This window comes from Melanerpes formicivorus, unplaced genomic scaffold, assembly GCF_026170545.1.
Source record: "Melanerpes formicivorus ecotype bairdi unplaced genomic scaffold, bMelFor1.0.p_v2 SCAF_3, whole genome shotgun sequence".
In the NCBI taxonomy this organism is placed as follows: domain Eukaryota; kingdom Metazoa; phylum Chordata; class Aves; order Piciformes; family Picidae; genus Melanerpes; species Melanerpes formicivorus.
In genome coordinates, this window is record NW_027142355.1 from 5,487,574 (window position 1) to 5,503,440 (window position 15,867).

Genomic DNA, 15,867 nt, shown 5'->3' on the forward strand with positions numbered 1-15,867 from the left:
ACAAAATGAGTTTTTCTTCTGTGGGTCATGAGAGGGAAAAGGGCAAAGGAAAGCAAATACTGTCTCCTGCCGAGCTGTAGCAAGGAGGAGCCACCATAATTTGAATTGCATATGCAGATGTGGTCACCTGTGCCCAGATTAACCTGTGTGACTTTAAAATGTGGCTGTTGTCTCCCCCACACAATCAATATCAAGATCTGTTTCCTCTGGGATCATTTATCTGGTCAGTTAAAAAAAATATCACGTATTTCAGTTCTAATAATGATGAGGACATGATGCTGTGTTCCCAACAGCCACACAGCCAGGAGTCTGTGGGAGTCAGGCATTCACAAGGCATGACACATCATGCCTGTCTTAGTGTCTGAGCAAAGACAGGGAGCATCATTTAAGCTCAAAGACTATCTCTTAGTGTATAGCCAGTAAGGAACAAATGTGCTATCCAGTAGTAGCCCTGGAAAATTGCACGCAGACTTTCTAGCTCTGTGGCTATGGTAGTAAGCATACATGATTATTCTGCTGTATTAAAAACAAAATGGCAGGCTGGCAGGGTGGTGAGAGAGATTTCACTTGACTCTTTTCTGAGCTTGGTGATTTGCAGTGAAGAAATAGCTGCAAAAGTTTCATTCCTTCTAGCACATGTGCTTCATTCCCTTCTTTTCCAGCTCAAAAGCCTGCTCATCCCTGTAGTGGGTTGAAACTACCCTCTCCCTCCATCTCACCTCCCCCTCCTCCATCCCCACCACAACAAGTTGGAGAATTCCCCCCAAAATAAATCACCAGACCAGCTCAGCCAGCTCAGTTGGTTTGAAAGCAGAACGAAGCTATAGAATCATAGAATTGTTAGGGTTGAAAGGGACCTCGATCGTCCAGTTCCAAACCCCCTACCATGGACAGGGACACCTCACACTACAGCCGGTTGCTCAGAGCCACGTCCAGCTTGGCCTTCTAAACCTCCAAGGATGAGGCTTCTACCACCTCCCTGGGCAACCTAAACATTGGGCAGAAAGATATTTACAAAGCAAGCAAGCTCTAGAGATAGAAAATGCAACAAATATGTACAAAATATATTTACAGGTACTGAACAATCCAGAAAAACACAAATATCCCCTTGTACAAAATCATCCCCCTTGAATGGTCCAGGGGGATTGTTCACAACCTCCTCCCATCCCTCACTATTTCCTGGTACCTCACACAGTAGTCAAAACATAGATTATCCAGGCAAGGCCATGGAAGAGAGAGACAGAGAGAGAGAGAAGTTGCAAGCAGAAGTGACAGAAGGAGAAAAAGCGAAAGAACTCTCTGTGCATCCAAGTATAAGCTATGCAATGAAGGAATGGAATGATACAGATCTATCAGCTGTTACTGTTCTGTGTCCAATGGTAATTCATTTACCTTTTTTTTTTTTTTACTAAAAATCTTTGCAGTTAGGAACTAGGCTGAAGTTCCGTCTTCCAACTGTAACAATACAGAGAGAGGTCTCCAGTTCTTTCGGCAAGCTTTATTTCACTGCTGCGTTCTCAAGGAAATGGATAGTTTCTGACCAGTCATGGTGGATAATTTACACCAAAGGAATCTGTGAAACTTGAGGGATGACATACATGTCCTGAATGGACAGGGAAAGAGCTCAGGAGCTGTGTGATGAGTGCTTGGAGGGCTAGCCAGATGCTAGCCACTAACTTCATGAAACAGGGATCATTGTACTTATATCTTCCACAGTTGTTTCCCAGGAAGAAGGTGTCCTATTATGAGGGGGGAGAAAAATGAAGAAACATACAGAGCCAGAAGAAATTTTATTCTACACCTGCCAATACTCTATTTTTCTTTTTAATGTGCATTAGTGCATCAAAAAATAACTTTAAAGAGTGTCTACTGTTCAGACATTGTCATCGGGAATCCTGTGATGTGCAGTCACAGATCCTGTGACTCTGTTACATCCTTCATACTCATTGGTTTTAATGTGGGCTTTGACTGAAGCAGCACTGGGGAAGGATATGGATAAAAAAGCAAGACCAGAAATGATGCAGTGTTCATCTTTGCCTTTTTTCCCCTCTGTATACTGTGACTTCAAGATAAACCTCAAGATAAGGAAACAGTATGAGCCATAAGAGCTAGGTCTTGAAAGTAGAAGACTCCTGCTTGCTCTGTAAAGAAGGAGAAAGCTTGGGCTAAAGCCAATGAAACCAAAATATTCTCAGACCTGTCCTTGCAAGTTTTGTGACGTAAAGAACAGATAATACAATCTCAGTCACTGAACTGAGGCAAATTCAGGACCAACAGCAGTTGCAGCTCATCAAAAGCAGCAGCCAGGGCTCTAGCTTTGGACCCAAGCTGGAATCAGTTGTCTTTTGTGTGGCATCCTTTTAATGTGACCCAAGTATCACAGCTACTGCAACTGGATGTACGAGACAGGAAGTCAGGCAAATTACAAGGGCAAAATCAGCAGCAGGTAAATCACATTGGTGGCATTTTAATTTGTTTATCAGGCAGAGTTTACAACTAAACTAAGAGGGATTGAACTGTGACTGACAATGAAATTATTCACTGGCCTTGTGTTGCAGAAGATCACAGGAACCTATTTTTAACAAGGATTCTTTGCCTTTGTCCTTCATTATCATTGTATTTCTATTTTTCCTTTGTTTTGGTCGTTTCTACCCTCAAGTTTTTAATTTTGAGAGTAGTTTGTATGCCTGAAGACAGAAGAATTGGCTTTTGCTTAGCAAGATGGGAGAAGACAGGTAATTAATGATAGAACAAGAAGAAATGGCCTCATGCTGTGACTGGGTAGGTTTAGACTGGACATTAGGGGCTATGGTTTAGGGGTGAAGCTGGTAGAGTAGGGTTCTGGGTTGGACTTGGTGATCCTGAGGGTCTCTTCCAACCTGAATGTTTCTGTGATTGTGTGTGTCGTAGTTTTAGGCCACGCCTTTAAATTTTTTTCACAGATCTTGAAGAGAAAAGTAGCAAAATATAAATAAATCCTCTACTGGAATATAAAGATAATTCTAAACAATCCCTTTGGAGAGATATCTACCATTGATACAACCATGGGTTGTACCAAAAATTTCATTTCTCTTCTTGCTTTTTCACTTTGGAGAGATCCTGACTTGCTTCTGGTTGACCTTGGCTGCATTGCTTTGGTATTAACATCCCTCTGCTCTTTTCTCCCTTCTTTTGTACAAGGGGGTAGGGGTAGCAGAAAAGGAGAAGCTAGTAGCTCCCCCTGGTCCTTGGCCAGGGGGGTCCTTGTGCTGTTTGTTAATTGTAAATCCATGTAAATATTGTAAACACTGGATATTTGGTACACATTCATTGCATTCCATTGTAGATTGTAGTTTTGCCTGTAAATACAGCTTCCATTTGCTTCCAACTGGTCTGGTCTGGCAAAGTTAATGTTGGGGGGGTGGAATTTCAACCCACCAGAGTGTGATTCTGTGAAATGGACTTCCTGTTGTATGTTTGAGGAAAGGTTTCTGAAACTTCTCTTAGCAAATGAAATGCCTGTTGTTGGTTAGGTACTTTCCCACTTGACTGGGAATCTGAGGGCTGGTATGTTAGGCTGAAAATGAAAAACTTGGGATCCTCTTTTAGGGCACTGTCATCCTAACCTGGATTTTTTTTTACCCCTGATTTACTCAGTGAAGTTTCCACAGCGTACAGACCATTTAATGCTGTATGCAGAAGGCACATCCTTAGTCAGGAAGCCAAGCCTGCATCAGGAAAATGTGAAAGACATGAAAGCAAAGTAAGAAAGCTCAGTCCAAAAAGTGAGAATTGGCCTTCATTAAAGTGAATCAATGCTGGAACAACTGTTTAACTGTACACAACTAACAAGAGCATCACATGAAGTTAGTCTTTGAAGGTGTTAGATTGTGAATTATATTGAGGGAGTGGAGAGCAGCTGCTGAGGGCTTTGTTTTGGTTTTAATTCTGGGTAAAATCAAAAGCTAAATCAAATAACTTGTTAATCCACTGACTGATGTTTGTCTGAGGGTGTCATTTGATGTCGTTGTTTTCTTGGGTTTGATCTGTACACATCTGCTTCTAAACTGTTTAGTCAGAGATGGTCTTTTAATCTGCATTTGTGAAGCAGCTGACACAGAGAACTCCTGCTCTGTGGCCCAGGCTCCTGGACACCATGGCTGCATAAATGGGATTGAAAATAGAAATACTCTTTTACAAGGGATTTCAAGTGTAGTCAAACCAGCCTGCACATGCTTTGCACAAGTGGCAGCTATGTAGTGTAAGGACAGGTCTGAGTCAGTGACAGTCTGTTCCCCTGTAGATGGTGCCCCTAGTTCAGGGATTCTCTTTTGGGTTGACAATGCAGCATCCCTAATCTTCCTTGCCACCTTGAACGTAGTTTTTCACTAAAGTAGTGCCCAGGGTGGTGGTACTCCATAAAAACATAATTTTCAGTGTGAGTAGGACAGGCTGGGCTGAGTCCTGCTTTTATTTTTCAGGCAGAAGCTGCTATGTCAAGTGACAAACTACTTGAACCATTACAGAATCACAGAATCTGTCTGGTTGGAAGAGACCTCCAAGATCATCCAGTCCAACTTTTGATCCAGTACTGACGGGTCAACACCAAACCATATCCCCAAGTGCTAGGTTCACACACCCCTTGGACACCTCGAGGGACAGTGACTCCACCACTGCCCTGGCCAGACCATTCTAAAGTTTGATAACCCTTTCAGTGAAGAAACATTTCCTAAGATCCAGCCTGAACATCCCCTGGTGCAGCTTGTCACCATTTCCTCTGGTCCTGTTACTTGGCACCCAGAAGAGGCTGCACCCTACTGGCTCTAACTTCCCTTCAGGGAGCTGTGGAGGTCTCCCCTCAGCCTCCACTTCTCCAGACTGAACAACCCCCACTCACAGTATCACAGTATCACAGTATCGCTTAGGTTGGAAAGGACCTCAAGGATCATCGAGTCCAACCTATCAACACAGACCCCATGACTAGACCATGGCACCAAGTGCCATGTCCAATCTCCTCTCGAACGCCTCCAGGGTCGATGACTCAACCACCTCCCTGGGCAACCGGTTCCAATGACGAATGACTCGCTCGGTGAAGAACTTCCTCCTCACCTCGAGTCTAAACCTCCCCTGGTGCAGCTTGAGACTGTGTCCCCTTGTTCTGGTGCTGGTTGCCTGGAAGAAGAGGCCAACCCCCTCCTGGCTACAACCACCCTTCAGGTAGTTGTAGAGGGCAATGAGGTCACCCCTGAGCCTCCTCTTCTCCAGGCTAAACAATCCCAGCTCCCTCAGCCTCTCCTCATAGGGCTTGTGTTCAAGGCCTCTCACCAGCCTTGTTGCCCTTCTCTGGACACGCTCAAGTGTTTCGATGTCTTTCTTAAACTGAGGGGCCCAGAACTGGACACAGTACTCAAGGTGCGGCCTAACCAAAGCAGAGTCCAGGGGCACAATGACTTCCCTGCTCCTGCTGGCCACACTATTCCTAATGCAGGCCAGGATGCCTTTGGCCCTCCTGGCCACCTGGGCACACTGTTGGCTCATATTCAGGTGGCTGTCGATCAGCACCCCCAGGTCCCTCTCTGTTTGGGAGCTCTCCAGCCACTCTGACCCCAGCCTGTAGCTCTGCATGGGATTGCCGTAGCCAAAGTGCAGCACTCGGCACTTGGACTTGTTGAATGACATCCCATTGGACTCTGCCCATCTGTCCAGTCGGTCAAGGTCCCTCTGCAGATGCTCCTCATAGGTCATATGTCCCAGGCCCTTCACCAGCCTCACTGCTCTTCTCTGGACACACTCCAGCACCTCAATGTCCTTCCTATAGTGAAGGCACCAGAAATTAACACGATACTTGCGGAGTGGCCTCACCAGAGCTGAGCACAGGTGGATGATCACCTCACTGTTCCTGCTGGCCACTGTATCTAATACAAGCTAGGATGCCATTGGCTTTCTTGGTCACCTGGGCACACTGCTGACCATATCCAGTCAACTGTCAATCAATACCCCCAGGTCCCTAGAGTGGCCAGATATTGTCCATCTCCAATCTCACCTTATGGTGGTATGCATTATGGATCTCCTCAGGTAAAATTTCTGATCACTGGTGAGGATATACATCATATGGAGGACTGTCATAAAGAGAATGGGAAGTAGGATTTCTAATTTAGGTTTGTGCAGCTGACCTTCACCAAGCATAAGGAGGAGCAGGGTAGTGACAGTTGGTGTTACCTCCGAGAATTGGGTAGAGGCTTAAACAAAGTCTTTACAAATGAATGCACAGGATTGCTACAGTGTGCATATGGGAATAAATTCCATTGTCTCCAGTACAAAACAGGGATACTTCCATTTGGAGAGACTTGAATGAATTCACAGAATCACAGAACTTTGGAGATTGGAAGGGACCTCTGGAGATCACTGAGTCCAACCCTCCTGCCAAAGCAGGATCAACCAAGGCACACTCCTCACCCAGGGTAGTCCACATCCAGGTGGGTTTGGAAAGTCTCCAGAGAAGGAGACTCCACCGCCACCCTGGGCAGCCTGTTCCAGTGTTCTGTGACCCTCATTGTAAAGAAGTTTCTCCTCATATTGAGGTGAAACCTCGTATGTTCAAGTCTGTATCCATTGTTCCTTCTCTTATTACTATGCACCATCCAAAAGAGCTTGGCCCCTCCACTTGATGCCCACCCCTCATGTTGAAGTGGAACCTCCTGTGCTCTAGTTTATATCCATTGCCCCATGTCCTACCACAGGGTGCAAGTGAGCAGAGGTTGTCCATTCCTTCCTGATCCCCAGCCCTCAGATATTTATAAACCTTAGATCGCCTCTTAGTCTTCTCTTCTCCAGACTAAGCCCCAGGGCTCTCAGCCTCTCCTCACCAGGAAGTGCTTCAGTTCCTCCTTTCGACTCTCTCCAGCAGATCCCTGTCCCTCTTGAACTGGGGAGCCCAGAACTGGATGCAGTATTCCAGGTAAGGTCTCACCAGGGCAGAGTAGAGGGGGAGGAGGACCTTCCCAGATTGCTGGACACACTCCTCTGAATGCACCCCAGGATCCCATTGGCCCTCTTGGCCGCAAGGGTGCATTGCTGTCTCATGCAGAACTTGTCCATCAGGACACCACAAAACCTCCATCATGCAGCAGAAACACAACAAAGATCCTCCAGAAAGCCAGCACAGTCATGAAGCATGAAAAGTTCTGCCATCTAATTACCCAGAGCAGGGAAGATCCACGTGGGGGGAAAAAAAGGGATAGAGTTCCTAGGATAAAAAAAACCAACCAACAAACCACAGTATCACCAAAGTTGGAAGAGACCTCAAAGATCATCAAGTCCAACCTGTCACCACAGACCTCATGACTGGACCATGGCACCAAGTGCCACGTCCAATCCCCTCTTGAACACCTCCAGGGATTGTGACTCCACCACCTCCCTGCGCAGCACATTCCAATGGTGAATGAATCTCTCAGTGAAGAACTTTCTCCTCACCTCCAGCCTAAACTTGCCCTGGCACAGCTTGAGACTGTGTCCTCTTGTTGTGGTGCTGGTTGCTAGAGAGAAGAAACCAACCCCTTCCTGGCTACAACCACCTTTCAGGTACTTGTAGAGGGCAATGAGGTCTCTCCTGAGCCTCCTCTTCTTCAGGCTAAACAATCCTAGCTCTCTCATCCTCTCCTCACAGGGCTGTGCTCAAGGCCTCTCCCCAGCCTTGTTGCCCTTCTCTGGACACATTCAAGTGTCTCAATGTCCTTCTTAAACTGAGGAGCCCAGAACTGGACACAGTACCCAAGGTGTGGCCTAACCAGTGCAGAGTACAGGGGTACAATGACTTCCCTGCTCCTGCTGGCCACACTATTCCTAATGCAGGCCAGGATGCCATTGACCTTCTTGGCCACCTGGGCGCACTGCTGGCTCATGTTTAGGCAGCTGTCAATCAGCATCCCCAGGTCCCTCTCTGCCTGGCAGCTCTCCAGCCACTCCGACCCCAGCCTGTAGCTCTGCATGGGGTTTTTGTGGCCAAAGTGCAGCACCCAGCACTTGGACTTGTTGAATGCCATCCTGTTGGACTCCGCCCATCTGTCCATTTGGTCGAGGTCCCTCTGCAGAGCCCTTCCACCCTCTAACTGACTAACATCTCCTAACTTGGTGTCATCTGCAAATTTGCTGATGACTGTCTCAATCCCCTCATCCAGATCATCGATGAAGATGTTGAAGAGGATGGGGCCCAGCACTGATCCCTGGGGGATACCACTGGTGACTGTCCGCCAGCTGGATGTGGCACCATTCACCACCACGAACCAATTAATGTATTTTATAGTTCAGAAAACACTTTTTGAGTATCAGCAGCCTGATAAGTAATTCTTAAGGGAGTTTGTTTTCATTCAGCTCACACTGTTGTTTCCACTCAGAAGCACTGTGAAATGCTGCTAGTATTTATGTTTAAAACAGCAAACCTTTAAACTGCCAGGATTATTATCATCATTTTTCTACAGAAGTCACCATCTCATAATCACTTCTGTTCTTTTTTTTGTTCCATTTTTTTGCTTTTCCCAAAACATATTTACTTCTCTTAAAGAAGTGTAGAACTCTGCTGTTTAGACTACTGTAAAAGCTTGCAAAACACATGGCTAAATGAACTGGAAAGAAGATATCATTAATATCATCCGGAGAAAACACGTGGTTTCCTTTTAATTTCAGTTGCTTCCCAGCTATGTTTCAGCCAGTTTCAAGACAGTGAACTAACTTCTGGCAATTCTGTCTGTCAGCAGCAACATTTTGTTTGCAAACTCTAAGGCTTGTTTAGTTTCCCATATTGCCTTTACTTTTTTCTTCTTTTCTTTTTTTTTCTCTAGCATATGCTATAGCCTGTAAATTACATGAGTACTAGAAGGGAACAGTCCTCTCTGCCTGAAATGCCTGAATGTTGTTCAGATGATAAGGGCAATGGTGATGAGAGCAGCCCTGAAGAAAAGGCTTTGGGGGTGGATGAGAAGCTCAACGGGAGCCACCAGTGTACACTTGCAGCCCAGAACGCTAACCGGAGCCTGGGCTGCCAGCAGGCCAAGGGAGGTGATTCTCCCCCATTAGTCCATTCTGGTGAGACCCCACATGGAGTACTGTGTCCAGTTCTGGAGCCTCTATTACAGTAAGTATCTGGAGGTGCTGGAACATGTCCAGAGGAGGGCTACAGGGATGAGCAGAGGGCTGGAGCTGTTCTACTATGGAGATAGACTGAGAGAGTTGGGGCTGTTCAGTCTGGAGAGGGGAAGGCTCCCAGGAGACCTTCTTGTGGCCTTCCAGTACCTAAGGGGCCTACAAGAAAGATGGGGATGGACTTCTTAGGCTGTCAGGGAGTGATAGGACTAGGGGGAATGGGAAAAAAGTAGAAAATGGGTAGATGCAGACTGGATGACACAAAGAAGTTCTTCCCCATGAGGGTGGTGAGACACTGTCACAGGTGTCACTGTCACAACCAACTCATCCCTGGAGGTTTTGAAAGCCAGGCTGGATGTGGCTGTGAGCAACCTGCTGTAGTGTGAGGTGTTCCTGGCCATGGCAGAGGTGTTGGATCCTAGAGGCCTTTGTTGGTTTTTATAGACTTAGGGGAAAGAAAAAAATAAATCTTACCCAGTGAACCTAATTTTCTGCACAGTTAAACCGGTGTAAATCTCTAGTACGATCTGCACAATTTCTACAACTGCTAGCTTCTGTAAATCACAGAATCACAGAATTATTGAGGCTGGAAAAGGTCTCTGCGATCATCAGTCCAGCCTATGACCCAACACCACCACATCAGCCAAACCCTGCCACCAAGTGCCACAGTCAAGCTCTTCTCAAAGACCTCCAGTGATGGCGACTCCACCACCTCCCTGGGCAGTCCATCCCAGTGCCTAATCAGCTTTTCTGTAAGATCTGCAAAGATCTTCAGGTGTTTTCCAACCAGGTGATTCTATGATTTTCTGTCCATCTTGTTGATTCCATCTTGTTTTGTGAGTAATGATCTGGACAATCAGAATTGTCCTCTTCAGCCTGTTTCCATAAGAGTCAGAACTGATCCTTTTCTCTTAGGGACAGAGGTAAAGTCTGCAGCCAGAATCGAGACACTTGAACGTGTCCAGAGAAGGGCAACGAGGCTGGGGAGAGGCCTTGAGCACAAGCCCTGTGAGGAGAGGCTGAGGGAGCTGGGATTGTTTAGCCTGGAGAAGAGGAGGCTCAGGGGTGACCTCATTGCTCTCTACAACTACCTGAAGGGTGGCTGTAGCCAGGAAGGGGTTGGTCTCTTCTCTCAAGCAACCAGCACCAGAACAAGAGGACACAGTCTCAAGCTGTGCCAGGGCAAGTTTAGGCTGGAGGTGAGGAGAAAGTTCTTCCCTGAGAGAGTAATTGCTCATTGGAATGTGCTGCCCAGGGAGGTGGTGGAGTCACCATCCCTGGAGGTGTTCAAGAGGGGACTGGATGTGGCACTTGGTGCCATGGTTTAGTCATGAGGTCTGTGGTGACAGGTTGGACTTGATGATCTTTGACGTCTCTTCCAACCTTAGTGATACTCTGATACTGCAATAATTATGGCTGATGAAGAGATTGTACCCTGCTCAGAAATGGAAACCTCACTTCAGTCACTGGTTTATTTTTAATTCTTGCTTGTCTATGAGCAGAAGCTGGTAGTCAGAAATATTATTTAATGACTTGAAGAAAAAAACAACCATTTAAAATGGAAAAAATGAAACCAGACTGAAAAAAGGAGTTGAGAAGGGAGGTAATAAAGATCCTCCTCACTAGAAGCTCATCTTTACCCAAGCTGGACTCAGAGCTTGCTGTCTTAAGCTTAGTAATTTGATCCTAGGGAAATGTTCAGCCCAGAGGAGGGCTTGATACTAATTCATTTAAAGGTTTTGGCCAACATCTTCTTGACAATAAGTATGGATTTTCAAAGAAATGGTGGTTTCATATGGGTTTTGATGTTGGAATACTCAATTAAAAATGTTCTTTCTATGGATGAGAACCTAGATTAAGTTATTCTGAGACTTACAGTGGACTCCTTCATACCTTAAATTTCTTTCTTCTGTTGGAATCTGTGGCCCATGCTTTCCCCACTAGAATCAGAGAAAAGCCTTCTCATCATTATTCCTTCATAAATACCGAGGTATCTGCAGAATAGCTCTTGGAATTTGTTAGAGCAACAGTCATTCCTCTTAAGTTTAAAAAAGCCAGTCCAATCATAAGGTGGGGTTTTATATTATTAATTATCTCTTCAGCTGGGCTTTTCCTCTGAAAGTTACGGAGCTTTATCTCTGTCTAAATTGATTTCTTTTTTTCAGGAGAATGCTCATGCCATTTTTGTCTCACAGGGTTCATAAAAATGCCCATGTCTGACTACTTCCACAAGATTTATATTTATTTTGCCTTCTCTTGTACTCTAACTAGAATTATAGAATTGTCAGGGTTGGAAAGGACCTCAAGTGTCATAGAATTATCACAGAATCAACCATGCTGGAAAAGACCTCAGAGATCATCAAGTCCAACCTATTACCTAATACCTAATACCTCATGACTACTAAACCATGGCTTGAAGTGCCACATCCAATCCTTTCTTGAACACCTCCAGGGACAGTGACTCCAACGCCTCCCTGGGCAGCACATTCCAATGGCCAGTTACTCTTTTTGTGAAGAACTTTCTCCTCACCTCGAGCTTAAACCTCCCCTGGCGCAGCTTGAGACTGTGTCCTCTTGTTCTGGTGCTGGTTGCCTGGGAGAAGAGACCAACCCCCATCTGGCTACAACATCCCTTGAGGCAGTTGCAGAGTTCCAACCCCTCTACCATGGACAGGGACACCTCACACTACAGCAGATTGCTCACAGCCACCTCCAGCCTGGCCTTCAAAACCTCCAGAGAGGAGGCTTCCACCACCTTCCTGGGCAACCTGTGCCAGTGTCTCACCACCCTCGTGGGGAAGAACTTCCTGACATCCAGTTTGAATCTACCCATTTGCTATTTCTTTCCTGTGGTCACTTCTTAAAAAACCTTGATAGTTTTCTTTGAGAAGAGGGGGGAAAAAAAAGGTGATTTGCTGAAGTTATTTACAGTTTAATTGCCAGTTTAATTACAACCTAATGTCTCATTTACTGTGACACACTCTGCTCTGCAGGCTGAGCTGCAATAGATTACAGGAGTTGCAATGGCAATCGATTCACCTGGATCTAGGCAGCCTCACACTGTTGGCAGCAGAGGTGCCCTCAGAAAGCTCACTGACCCTCCAGTGCTGATCAGAAGATTAAAAATGTTCTCACCAAAGGTATTCTGAGTATTTCACTTGGGTTTACACTCCAAGTTTTTGTCACTGACTCACAGTCTGCTTTCTGTCCTCTCTGTATGTTGCTGGACACATTCAGGGTTTACCGTAGAAAAAGCATTTCATAGTATGAGTACAGACACTAGCTGATGTTTTTGGCATGTTTTGCTTCTCTCCACTGTGGATGTTCTAGAGGGACAGGGATCTGCTGGAGAGAGTCCAATGGAGGGCTACAAGGATGATGAAGAGCACTGCCTGATGAGGAGAGGCTGAGAACCCTGGGGCTGTTTAGTTTGGAGAGGAGAAGACTGAGAGGGGATCTAATAAATGTTTATCAATATCTGAGGGCTGGGGGTCAAGAGAGAGGGCACAGGCTCTGCTCACTTGCACCCTGGGATACGACAAGGGGCAATGGAGAGAAACTCCAGCACAGGTGGTTCCACCTCAACATGAGGAGGAACTTCTTCACTGGGAGGCTCACAGAGCACTGGAAGAGGCTTCCCAGAGAGGTTGTGGAGTCTCCTTCTCTGGAGACTTTCCAGACCCATCTGGATGTGTTCCTGTGTGACTTGCACTAGATTCTATGGTCCTGCTCTGGCAGGGGGGTTGGACTCAATGATCTCCAGAGGTCCCTTCCAACCCCTAACATCCTGTGAGCCTGCGGTGCTGTGATGTTATCATACCACGTCTAGCCAGTCCTCCAACAATCTGCTTACCTGTATTGAAGGACATCTAACCCTCACTGTCATACTGCAAAGAGCTGTATTTGTAGTATACAGAAGATCCATTTGAGGATCTGGTCCTATTTCTGGTGCTGATTAGAGAGCTGTATGAGAATGAAAAAGAAAATCATTTGATGCATCCAGGTGCTAAATTTTGTAGTCATGAAGGTTTGCTGCTAATGACATCTAGTCATGGATTTATAGAACAACTTTGGTTGGGAGAGATCTTTAGGGGTCATCTGGCCAAAAACACATGCTGAAAGCAGACCCAGATAGAGCAGGTTTCTCAAGGCCTTTGTTCCATCTGGATAGCCCACTACAGGGCTCACTTTAGGGTCTTCCATGAATTGCAGTGCCCAAAACTGAAATAATGCTCCAGATGTGGTCATACAAATACTAAATAGAAAGGAAAGGTTTCTTCTCTGGACCTCCTGGCTTTTCTCTTGCTGATGAAGCCAAGGGTGTAGTTGGCTTTCTTTGCTGCAGCCACACACTGCTGACTCATGTTCGTGGTTCAGTCACAGCTATAAATTGAAGAGCTGAAGGGTTGTCTAGGTTCATGCCCATCGTTGATCAGAACCAACCAAGAAATGGGGCAGCTTCCCACACCTGCCTTATGAAACTGATGTCAGGGAGGCCATGACTCAGCCTCTGAGAGGCCACAATCATCCCTCCTATTACAGAGCTGTATCTCCTAGGTGATACAAAAATCATTTATGGCTGTGAAGAACCAGGGAAATGTCCAGTTTAAGACAGCCTGCTCTCACAAGCAAGTCCCCCCCACACAGACAGGAGGGAAAGTAACATGAAAAAAAAGCCCTGGGCTGAGATAAGGAGTTAAATGAGATGGTCTGATGTACAATTACCTTAGCCTGTTTCACAAAGAAGCACAACAAAAGCAGAAGCAGCATCAGAAGCCAGCTGTAAAATAAGCCTTCCACTCCCCATGACCACAGCTAGCCCAGTGGAAAAGACCAGCACCCCAAAACTGGGAACTGGAAGCAGCAACTGGAAACAGGAAGCCTCTCATGTTACAAACTGAACTACAAGCCCAATGATGCTTTGCTCCAGGTAGCACTTTTGTTTTAAAGCTGGCATGACATCAGCATGGTATCAAATACTCACCATTGGCACCAGTGGCCAGCAGGAGTGGGGAAGTCATTCTGCCATGTACTCAGCACTGGTTAGGCCACACCTGGAGAACTGTGTCCAGCTCTGGGCTCCTCATGTTAAGAAAGATGTTGAGATGCTGGAATGTGTCCAGAGAAGAGCAACAAGGCTGGGAAGGGGTCTGGAGCACAGCCCTGTGAGGAGTGGCTGGGGGAGCTGGGGTTGCTTAGCCAGGAGGAGGCTCAGGGGAGACCTCTCTAGAGTTACCTGAAGGGAGGTTGTAGTCAGGTGGAGGTTGGTCTCTTCTCCCAGGCAACCAGTGACAGAAGGAGAAGACACAGTCTCAAGCTGTGCCAGGGGAGATTTGGGCTGGATGTTAGGATGAAATTGTTCACAGAGAGATTTGCCATTGAAATGTGCTACCCAGGGAGGTGGTGGAGTCACCATCACTGGAGGTGTGCAAAATGAGACTGGATGAGGCACTCAGTGCCATGGTTCAGTTGATTAGATGGTGTTGAATGACAGGTTGGACTTGATGATCTCTGATGTCTTTTCCAATCTGGTTAATTCTGTGATTCTGTGTGAACTGGCTAAATCCATGACAGGAAAATGTGTAATGCTTGTAACTAGAGGAGTACAGAGGTTCTTCTGAAAGCATTCAGTCACGGATGATATACAGAAGGTCTGTGTGCATCTCTGTGATCTTGACAGAATTATTCTCCTAACTCTAACTAATGATCCAGAATGACTAAGCTCAGAAGGGGTAATGACTTCCTCCTTAGATCTGGAGCTTCAGAAGAGTGTGCCAAGCACCAGGCAAATGTGATTATTCTAGTTCTGAAATTCACTGTCATCCTGAAAACTGCTTTCAGCTGTTCCAGGCCTGGAAAGAGATGATGTTCCACCAGCTGGAATTAATTTTGTTTGTTCAAAGTTGCCAGAAAGCAAAGAGTAGGCTGGACTCAGAAGTAGCTATGACCCAGTCTACTCTGGTAGAAAGTTAGGACTTACTTAGATTCTGTCCCAGTTTTCCTGTTGGAGGAGTGGAAATGAGTGACCTTTCACAGGCAGAGCAGACTTAGAGTACCAGTGATATGCTGTGGGCTTTAGCAAGCAGAGACCACCCCCATAATTGGGACACTTAAAACATATATTAGAAATTGGTATGGAGTGTCAATAAATGCAAAATAATGTTCTGTAGTGATCTGTAATGACTAAGATTTTGTAGTGAGGAGAACCGAATGTAGCACACAGAATCACAGAATCACAGAACAGTAGAGGTTGGAAGGGACCTCCAGAGATCACCAAGTCCAACCCCCCTGCCAGAGCAGCATCACCCAGGGTAGTCTGTGCAGGAATGAATGCATCCATGTGGGTTTTAAATGTGTCCACAGGAGGAGACTCCACAACCTCCCTGGGCAGCCTGTTCCAGTGCTCTGTCACCCTCGCTGTAAAGAAGTTTCTCCTCATGTTGAGCTGAAACCTTCTATGTTCAAATTTGTATTCATTGCTCCTTGGCTTATTCCTGTGCACCACCCAAAAGAGCTTGGCCCCCTCCACTTGACACCCAGCCCTCAGGTATCGATAGACACTGATCAGATCCCCTCTTAGCCTTCTTTTCTCAAGAGCAAACAGTCCCAGGGCTCTCAGTCTCTCTCTCATCCTTGTGGCTCTCTATTGGATTCTCTCCACAAGGCCTCTGTCTCTCTTGAACTGGGAGACAGGGACATGCAATCTCTAGCACATTGTGCTACATGGCAGCAATGTGGATGCGGCTGGCA

General features: G+C 46.1%; 1 long non-coding RNA gene across 1 annotated transcript in view; it reads left to right on the plus strand.

Moving 5' to 3' along the window:
* Window positions 1-15,867, plus strand: part of LOC137454255 (uncharacterized) — a 34,770-nt gene that overhangs the window by 961 nt on the left and 17,942 nt on the right. The gene's annotated exons all lie outside the window — the stretch shown is intronic.